Consider the following 10,333-nt stretch of genomic DNA (forward strand, 5'->3'; position numbering starts at 1 on the left):
AACCTTCAAAAACTGCAGAAAACATGAATTAGTATTAGGGCTGGGCCATATTATACCGTTCACGGTTCATAATGTTAGGCAACGATAGGAAAATGAAATATCGCGATAGAATGGGAGTAAAACGCGCATGCGCAGTGCCTTTGTTTTCATACGCACATGGCCGATTGTTGAGTGAAACAAATGAACCAGAATTGGTTTGTAAAAATGGTGCAACTTCAGTGATGTGGAACTGGTTTGGTGTTTGTCCGTCAGATACACAACAAAGCACATTTTTTTGCAGAACATGCAAGCGGCCGTCGTTATTGTCGTATTTGTCGGACTAAGATGCTCTTTAATCTGGGAGTAATCTGGGTCCTAAACTCCTAACTTCAGGTCAAACGAACACTGCAGCATCACTGAGAGTTAAAAACTGTCTAAATTCTTTCATCTTTAATAAAACGATCAGCATTGCTGCTTTACCAGGTGTAACTATGAAGTTTAACATCCAGGCATCCATGAAAACAAAATTTATTATATTTAACGGAGTTAGAAGTTAGCAGGGAGTTAGCTCGCTAGCTTCTATCTAAATACAATATAGCATGTCCTGACTGCGGGGTTTTGGAAACAAATTCAAACGTACAGCTCTGCTATCACTTCCAGCATAAATGAAGACAGAAAACTAAACAGCAGTGACGTTTGTAGGGTTACTGAAGTTGGGCCAGCTGGTATATAATGATGTGCTACGTGACTGCTAGCGACACAGCTATGTTAGCATAATATAAACAAGCTAACTTTTTTTCCACTTATAAAAGTTAACGTTCCTGATAGTTAGAGACAAATGCAATCGCATGGCAGGATGCTGTAAATGGACCAAACTTCAGTCAGGAGAACAACTGAGATAATCCATCCACAATACGAGGTTAGTCATTAATATACTGCAACAACATGGGAATAGAACAGCTGCCAGAGAATTCAACATTAATGAATCAATGGTACAGAAGTGGAGGAAGCAAGAAGAATGAGTTTAATAAAGTTTGATTTATCTGACTGCTTTGTTTCGCTTAATGTGCCTTATAATCCCGTGCATCTTATGGTCCGAAAAATACGTACTGCACACTGCAGTTTAATGTTGCAAAGCACCTCTTTTTAACTTCAGTGGATATTATACATGGTTATGCTCAGGATATGTCAGCCCATTTCTGCTGGAAATGCCTTTTGGTTAAACTTTCAGCAAGGAATTTGCATTTGCACTGTTACAGTTTTATAAAGCTTTAATGTACATAAAAAACAGCTGCTTGTTTAAGTGAAAATAAATGGAAGGTTGTCTTTTTGCGCTAGTAATGTTGTGGAGTTGTATTTTGTCTCGCATCAATTATATCGTCAGTTATATCGTTATCGCAAATTTTCAAATATATATCGTGATAAATATTTTTGGCTATATCGCCCTGCTCTAATTAGTATTAAGAAGTCAACACAAAAAGAACCATCACAGCATATGCCTCATCAGATTTTTAAAACGTGAAAATATATATGAAATATTGTATCCATGTCAGTATGAAACAGCTGGGACATTCCCCACCTTTGAACCGACCCAAATGGCAATTTGGAAAAATAGACCAAATTAAATGGTGCAACAGAAAACAGAAAAGGATTAAAGTCTTTGCTCGTGTGTTAGCCCACTTAGAAAATTGACCACGCAGCCCTGCCTCTTTATTCCACGATTCTAATCGTGCCTGATCTGCTCTCTAATCTTCCATTTGGATGATACTACTGTGCTTGACTCCAGGCCCCAATGGGCCAGTAAATAGGCTCTTAATATGCAGAGCAGACACTGTATTGTATGTTCACACCAAATCATCATACATGGGGCTGCACCGGCTTGGGACTCCCAACAGTCCACTTACAGTACCCAACAGAGCCCCACACAATGTAATGAGGTCCCAGGGGAAGCATCTGGAAATACAGCACTGCTGCCCTCACAGTACACCCTGTCAAACAAACACATACTTTTAGAGAGACCTCCTTTACAATTTCTACAGTACTACATGAAATATTGGATTTTTCCTGAATATGCAGACAGAATTTGGGGCACAGCAAAAGAAACTGACCATCTATTTGTTTAAAGATACGGCTTAATTAAACAAAGCAAACTAGGCTGTGCTGAATGACTTCGATTGCCATTCATACTTTTCTCTAAAATGTTTTCCAAATAGGTGAAAATTCCATAAAAATGTGTGGGCATTAGCCAAATCCTCAACCTACCCTAACCCCAGATGTATTAGCATATGGTGACCTTGAAAGGTCAAATGTACTGAAGAAAACACAGGCGAATAGAGAAAAGGTGCAACAGTAGACAAAACATTGGATACAACACAAAGGAAGTAGAAAAAATCAAAATCTCACTAAATAGAACACAAGTGTTATCGAAGGATTACATGGGGAGGATGTTAGTATTGTGATGGAGAAAAATATGAAAGTAATATTCGTCTTAATCCGGTTGTTCAGTGATGACGTGACGAATCCTACTTCCGGGCCTAAAGTAGTCTGCGTTTAATATGGCTTTTGTGTTGTTAACATGTTTAATGTTATGTATTTTCTTCTATTTGATCTCAAAAAGCTCCTAAAACAGTCAGTGATCCCTGTTGACCTCCCTCGGCTTTTATTACCACTAATCATTTATTTAAGCTCAGTTTTTAAAACCTTAAGATGTAACTACAGCCCAGCCCATGCAGCAGTATATGAATGACTAACTTCGTATTGTGGATGGATTATCTCAGTTGTTCTCCTGGCTGAAGTTTGGTTCTTTTACAGCATCCTGCCATGCGATTACATTTGTTTCTGACCACTGAGAACACTCACGTTAACTTTTATCGAGTGGAAAAAAAGTTAGCTTGTTTATATTATGCTAACATAGCTGTGTCGCTAGCGGTCACGTAGCACATCATTATATACCAGCTAGCCCAACTTCAGTAACCCTACAAACATCACTGCTGTTTAGTTTTCTGTCTTCATTTATGCTGGAAGTGATAACAGAGCTGTGTGTTTTAATTTGTTTCCAAAACCCCGCAGTCAGGACATGCTATATTGTATTTAGATAGAAGCTAGCGAGCTAACTTCCTGCTAACTTCTAACTCCGTTAAATGTCATAAATTCCGTTTTCATGGATGCCTGGATGTTAAACTCAATTGTTACACCTGGTAGAGCAGAACGCTGATCATTTTATTAAAGATGAAAGACTTTAGACAGTTTTTCAACTCTCAGTAATGCCACAGTGATCGTTTGATATATGGACCTGCAGCGGAGTTTAGGTCCAGACACGGCTAGTGACGTCAGACTGAACAATCGGATTGCATGATTCATATAATACTGTAGGGTTTTTGTTTTCATAATCCTTCATCATAGATTTATTATGGATTTTTACTGTCAGCGTATCAAAACGTGAGGATCTGTTGCTTTGTTTTATATGACTATAAACCGAATAAAGTTCTGGGGACTTTTCTTTAGACAACACAAGCAATTTTGAGAGATAACCCCAACAAATTTACTGACACGAGTCACAGAATCATAGTCTGAGGTGTGTTTCATATCGAGCCCAGTATGCCCTCTGTGTCCCCTGCTTGTCAAACGTGTCCTTGCTCATCGTTGGTGCCCTTCACTTTCATGTCCCAAGGGTCCCCTTGTAACCTTATCCACACAATACCCTTCATGGGACACAAAGCCAATGATACCAGGCTCTTCTGTTCCATTCTCTTCATTTGTCACTTTTATTCCTAAGCTCTTTGTTCGTCTTACCTCTGTATGCATGACTTATCCCAAATTGAGACTGCAATTGAAATGGAAATCATCCCTGACTCTCACTGACTTAAGGGCAATAACTTCTTGCTATTTGAGGCATATCTGTCATGTTCGTTGTTCCTTGGAGAATCTTATGGTTGTGTTGCCCTTTTCGCCAAGGTTTTTAACATAAACATTGAATTTGCATGGATATGTACCCCGTGATCCAGAGGCGACACTAAAATTCTGAGCAGGCATGCAAAAAAAAAACAGGACAATGAGATTGGAAAAATTAGTTTAGAGCTGACAGCAATGCACATTAGGATTAGAATTCCTCTCGTAAAACATCCTCTTTACTGGTTCTCATTACTGGCCATGGTTTTCATGTGAGCCTAATCTAAGTTGATTAATTCAACATAAAAATTACAATTGTGAAGCCAGACGACACAGAAGAACACTACATGACGCTGTCTTTGCTCTGATTCCAGCAGAGAAGGAAAAGAAATTCCCATGAAAAGCACACTGACAAACAGCCTGGAGGTGAGGATAATAACAATACAAACGAAAGATGCGTGTAAACGCTTGTACATAACAATGATGGGACATTTTGTCTGAATTATGGCATGTAAACAGAAAACACTATGAAAGATATGAAAGCACTGCAAGCTCTGGGGCTGGCAGCAAATAACAATGTCTGGGTAAAATGTTCCATTTGTGAGAAAACAGCCTCGGCAGCACAGAAAAAAGGAGCAATGACGGGCCAAACTGAACCTCCAGACAGGGATGAGCCTGAAGCACATCGCCTGCTCCCGCCCTCTTATTCGCTTCTTTTGCACACAAAAAAGAAAAAAGTAGAACTGAACATTCAAGATAACATTGACCTCTCTACGGGTTTGTCCTTCAGTGTTTCCTGATTAATTGTCCGTGCAGTGCGAGAAGCCATTGATCATGTTCGCCCACTGGTCCTGATGATGCAGTGGCCTGTTAAATAAGAAATAAACCTTGATTCTGATGATCAGCACCTCTTATCTTTACACCTTCATCCCCCATCGGAGGCTGCATGGAGGGGGAAAAATAATAAGAATTCAAACCTTCCTCCCCCCTACATCTCCTCTCTGAGCCAATCATGGGAATCATAAAAAAAGAAAATCTGGTAAATAAATACGCACATTGCTGGAGAGCAGGAAAAGGAAATGAATATTTCATGTAACCAGACACATTTCCAGAACTTACTGGCTGGAATGTGCCTTTCTGGCTGTCATCGGTGACAAACATGAAAGAGCAGGGCTCAGGTACGGCTATGCCGCAGCACTCTCAACTCTGCCTGAAGCACAGGGAGCACAAGTCGTCAGTGTAATTGCTTGTAGTAGTGGAGCCTGAGCTGAACCTCAATTAGGGCCTGGGTACTTGCTAGGCTCCACACCTTCTCTACACGTCTGCCAGCCTCTTCCGGGAAAACATATTTGAACATCTTAACGCCGCCAGGTATATCACTGTAATGCTTGTTGTTATCAGACTTTGGGTTTTCCCTTTGCATCGTACTTGTTCCAACAGGCACTTTTTTTTTTTTGCATCTCGACTAGCAACACATTCTAGATAGGGTGATAAAAGGGCAGCTAAAATGGACAATTAGTCTGATACAGCTATTCACTCCTGCTCGCTGCTGTCAGGCTGCTTTCGCTAATCTCTTACAGCCATCTGATACTCCAGATTCCATCCGACAGGACTGAATTACAGCCCAAAATTACAGCTCTGATGCTGGTGAAATGCATCTACTGCAGACTGCATGGATGAGACACAGGTAAACACTTCAGAGTGCTTAAAAAGCAAAGATTATGTGAAAGAATGTGTCAGAGTCAAAACTCTTTTTGGATCAAATATTTGAAATAAAGGCTGATTCGCCTCAGTCACACACAGCATCTCGGCTTGTTTCAGTCTGCTCTATAAAGGCCAGGTGAATACGGCCTGGGTACAAAAGAAAGGGCTCTCTGTTTCTTTCCCCTTTTAACTCTCAGCCCCCTCATTTCCCTCGCGCTGTACACAGGACGATACAACATGCATACACACAGACACACACATGCCATCAGTGCAAACATTTCAGCTCCAAGGCAAACACACACCTGTATGAACAGGTAAAGACAAAAATCATAGCTTGTCTCTTGTCTTTCATGTTTTCAATGCACTTCCTGCCTTTAATGGCACTGCCAGTTTGAGCAAAATCCGATGACAAACACAACAAAGTTGGAAGCTCAGGTGTTCCTGTGCAATACCAAGCACTGATGTGCAGGTGGAAGTTTTATTTAAACAGTTTTGCGGAAACTGCATTGTAAACACTCAGTCAGCTGAGCTTGCAAGGCCGTTTTAAGAATGAGCCCGTCTGCGGCCACAAAGGATGTTCTGTTTGCTGCATTTAGCAATCAAAATGATTAAAAGGATGAAAAAGCTCCATGAAATGTGCCAGGTTGGAGCTGAATATTAAGTGGTGCAGAGACAGGATGGCGGGGGCTGGTGGGGGGCGCTGGCTGACATGGACCGGCTGGGAGATGGTCGACACTTTGCTTGTCCAATTACTGGCGATCGTTCAAATTGTTTGGTGAGAAGCATTCGACCTACTTCTGGACACAAAGCACCACTGCCCTGAATACAGAGAAGCTGAGGGGGGAAACCACGTGTGATGACAAGTGCCATTAGAGCCTCTTGTCTTTGGCCTAGAAATGAAATTTAGACAACTTACCTGATGTGTGAGAACACCGGAGAAGCTATGTGCTGGGATGAAGGGGGGTGGGCAGCATGAATAGGATCTGCAGCTGGATTTGATTAAACTCACTAATGGCAGTTTGACCTTCACAAGGTCTTTGCGTTGAACACTAAGCAACGGGACCAGGATAAGAAGTAGCAGCACCCCGAAAACAAACAAAAGTGGCAGTGTTTAGTGTGTGCATGGTTGTTGTTTTTTTCCTTTTTTCATTACAAATGTGCAGACAATATGGGTTGCATCGACTGTTCTGCGAACAATACAAGACAACGATCAAAAGGAATTAAAAATATCAAATTATGGGTAAGCTACGGAACAGTTCTGTTTCCTGGGATTCCCTCAAAGGCATCATCTACAAGGGTGGGGGGGACCCAGAAAACAACACTACATTTGAAATCGCTGCACTTCCACACAGGAGTTTAGTACATTTGCATACCTCGTAAATATTCACACTAAGGGAATCCTCATACCCGCCACGTGAGACACAGTCGGTTCATACGTGCAGCAAACACAATGAGGCACACAAGCAACGACTGCCCTTGGTTTAAAATGTGACTGTAATGTGATTTTAATCGCACAGATTAAAGTCTAATCAGTTATGCCAATCACGCATCACATATCTAACGCACGTAATGAGGAGCCACTTCCCGTAAGAGCAGAACGAGATTAGAGAAACCTAGGATGTTTTATTTTATTTCGTTTTCTACAGCCTTTTACAGAGTTTGAATGTCCAATGTGACACCAGTTAACCTTTTGTACAGGTCCTCTGCATTCAAGTCTACACTTCAGAACACATGCACCTTTATTCCTACTCCACATACCAGGCAAATGACTCTCATATCACATGCAAAAGCACTTTTTTGCCCTCTAAGAATGAGATTCACCATGCTGGGTGACAAGGTGTGATTCCCTTCTGCAGTTCAGCACTCAGCATGCAAGCCAGTGATATGCAGGCTCAGATCAGCCCTGTGTTATGGCCAGTGTAGTGGTAAATAAGAAGGATGGTGTGTGTGTGTGTGTGTGTGTGTGTGTGTGTGTGTGTGTGTGTGTGTGTGTGATCTCCAGTGAGTATTTTTTTTTTTACCTCAGGCTGTCATACAAATAAGAAAGGCATTAATTCACAAGCAGTAACTCTCTCTCTCGGCATACAACGGACGTGATTTAAAAAGGGGCTGAAGCAAAGGTAGCTAGCAACATCATTTCTATTACTCTAAACTGCACCTGTAGTTATTATTCCACTCATGAAACATTCTCCCAAAGCAGTCGTGACAACACTTCCCAATATCCCAAATCCATCTTTTCCTACATTTGCCTTCTTTCTTATTTCCTTCCTCTACTTCTTCTTCTTCTTTAAACTGGCATTCCCAAGCACCTGCCATATAGAGCCCGTGCAGGTATCTGCTGTATATCACTATAACAACCGGGGAGCTCCGCGTGCGCAAGCTAGCAAACATTTCTAACAAGTGTCACAACTAAAAAGTCAAAGGAGGGGAAAAACGCGATTTGCTTTTCGAAGCAAAGTGAAAAAAGAAGAATTTTTTTTTAAAAGAACTCACCTTCAGGTGCTACTCATGTCCAGACAGCCGTTCACAAAGTTGAATTGTGTCCACCGCTGGAGGAAGAAGGCAGAGGGAGTGTTAACTGTCAACGTAACGCTGCCGCCGTGCCTCGCAGTTGGTGTGTAGCGGAGTACCACCCCTCCTCCTCCTCTTCTCCTCTTCTCCTCGTCCTCCTCCTTTGGATGCTACTATTGCTCCCCTCTCCTCTTCTTCCTCCTCCTCCTCTCTGCGCCTCTGTAAAAAGGGGGGAAAAGTAATAGCGGTTTCCTCCTCCTTCTCCTCCACCTCCACAATGACAGACTCAAAGAAAAGAAGGGACCCTATCGTAGTCAATAGGTTTCACAAAAAACCCATGGCAACGCAGAAGAACCCGTGCGCAACTTCCCCACGTTGTGACCGGGTTAAAGCTCTCCCCAGCCCCCCAAACGGTGACAGACATTATTCCCAGGACTCGGAGTGAGCAGGTTTTATAATGGGAGAAGGAGGAGGAGGAGGAGAGAGGGACACTGAACTCTTCTGGTGGGGATGCTGTTCAAATATGAATGAGAGGGAAACATTTAAATTGTCCTTCATTGGATGTAAATCCCTGTTTGTGCCTGTCCTGTTTATGGAGTTCCTTGCAGGTGTTATTTATTTGAAAATGTATTTTTGTAATTTCACAGGAATTCTGTTTGTCTTGCTGAGCCTGAATGGTCTAAACACACGAGATTTACAAAATTGCAATAATTTGAATTGTTTTTATTTTAATTTATTTGAAAAAAGTACATCGCATTTAATAACATTATAATTTTTATGATATCAAATACTGAAAATAATAGTAATTACAATTAAAATATAGATTTTTTTTCCCTGGAAAAAAATACCATCAAACTGAGTTCTGACTATATGATACATCACCTATGCTAAGAGGAAGTCTGAAATTTTAATACCTATAACGTAATATGTGAGACTCAGCTGTGCTCTGTTATACTGTGCCTGTGTGAAATTGAAACTCTGGGTAAAAAGGGAAAAGGTCTGAAAATCATCTTCCACTGACTTCGCCCGGTCATAAGTCATCTTTGTTGTAGCTTGGTTTCATTTTCCTCGTAGTCGCATCTGTGCAGTTCTGCTAAAATCTGCATGCTTTATGATTTTGTGGTGCCTTGCAATATTTGGGACAGCACAACGTGGTGATCAGTTAACCTGCATAGCCACAGGTAAAAAAAATTTAAAAATTGATTACATTGCCTCAGTATTTGGAAGAAGAAATGAGGAATTGAAATGCTCTGTAGTCCCATATATAGTGGGACACCTGGTCATCCTAATACTACTGAGACTAGAGCCCATCCCCACCACTATCTATCAAAAACCTGTCTTCCAGACCCAGCACAGGAGAGACAGATATACTGATATACATATACTGATAAGGACAGGCTAATGTGTTAGGAACAAAAGGATACCACACTGTTTGATGAAAATAAAAACTATCAGGGTGGAATTTAAAGAAAAAGTGGAACAATGATGCGATTTATTTTGTCAAAATTTTATTGCAGCAACAGAGTAGTTTGTATGGCCTCCATATGCTTGTATGTACATCCTATTGGACTTATGTGAGGCGCGCATGGGGTTCAGTCAATGGTTTCAATTCCTTCATCCAGGCAGGCCTGAGGCCAGGCATTACCATGCACCAGGAAGAACCCAGGACCCACTGCACCAGAGAAGGGTCTGACAATGGGTCCAAGGATTTCCTCCTAATAAATAATGGCAGTCGTGGTGCCATTGCCTATACATGGAGGTCTATGTGTCCCTCCAAGGATCTCCATGGCTTCTCCAGACCTTTTCACATCTGTTACATGTGCTCAGGGTGAACCTGCTCTCATTTGTAAAAAGCAAAGGGTGCCAGTAATGGACCTCAGTCTCCACAGTGCTAGGCAGTGAGCACAGTGCCCACTAATGGACGATGGGCCCATTCTCATGAAGCCTGTTTCTAATTGTTTGGTCAGAGACATTCACACCAGTCTCCTGCTGGAGGTCTTTTTGTAGCTCTGGCAGTGCTCATCCTGTTCCTCCTTGCACAAAGGAGCAGATTCTGGTCCTGTCGATGGGTTAAGGACCTTCTACGGCCAGCTCTCCTAGAGTAACTGTCTGCCTTCTGAAATCTCCCCCACGCCCTTGAAACTGTGCCGGGAGACACAGCAAACCTTCTGGCTATGACATGTATTGATGTGCCATCCGGGAGTAGCTGGAGTACCTCCACAACCACTGTGGGGTCCAGACATCACCTCGT

At 41.9% G+C, this 10,333-nt stretch overlaps 1 protein-coding gene across 8 annotated transcripts in view; it reads right to left on the reverse strand.

Moving 5' to 3' along the window:
* chl1b (cell adhesion molecule L1-like b) overlaps window positions 1-8,510 on the reverse strand; it is a 70,163-nt gene extending 61,653 nt beyond the window's left edge. For 4 of the 8 annotated variants that reach the window (XM_042222916.1, XM_042222914.1, XM_005941608.3 and 1 more), the window contains exon 1: window positions 8,065-8,508. The gene's annotated coding sequence lies outside the window, so the exon portion shown is untranslated. Of the gene's footprint in view, window positions 1-8,064 lie in introns of all 8 variants that reach the window. The other 4 variants (XM_042222915.1, XM_042222912.1, XM_005941609.3 and 1 more) reach the window with 3 other exon arrangements.
* Between the last annotated feature and the right edge of the window lie 1,823 nt (window positions 8,511-10,333).

Source organism: Haplochromis burtoni, unplaced genomic scaffold, assembly GCF_018398535.1.
Source record: "Haplochromis burtoni strain Fernald_Lab_line unplaced genomic scaffold, NCSU_Asbu1 Contig_97, whole genome shotgun sequence".
NCBI classification, from domain to species: Eukaryota; Metazoa; Chordata; class Actinopteri; order Cichliformes; family Cichlidae; genus Haplochromis; species Haplochromis burtoni.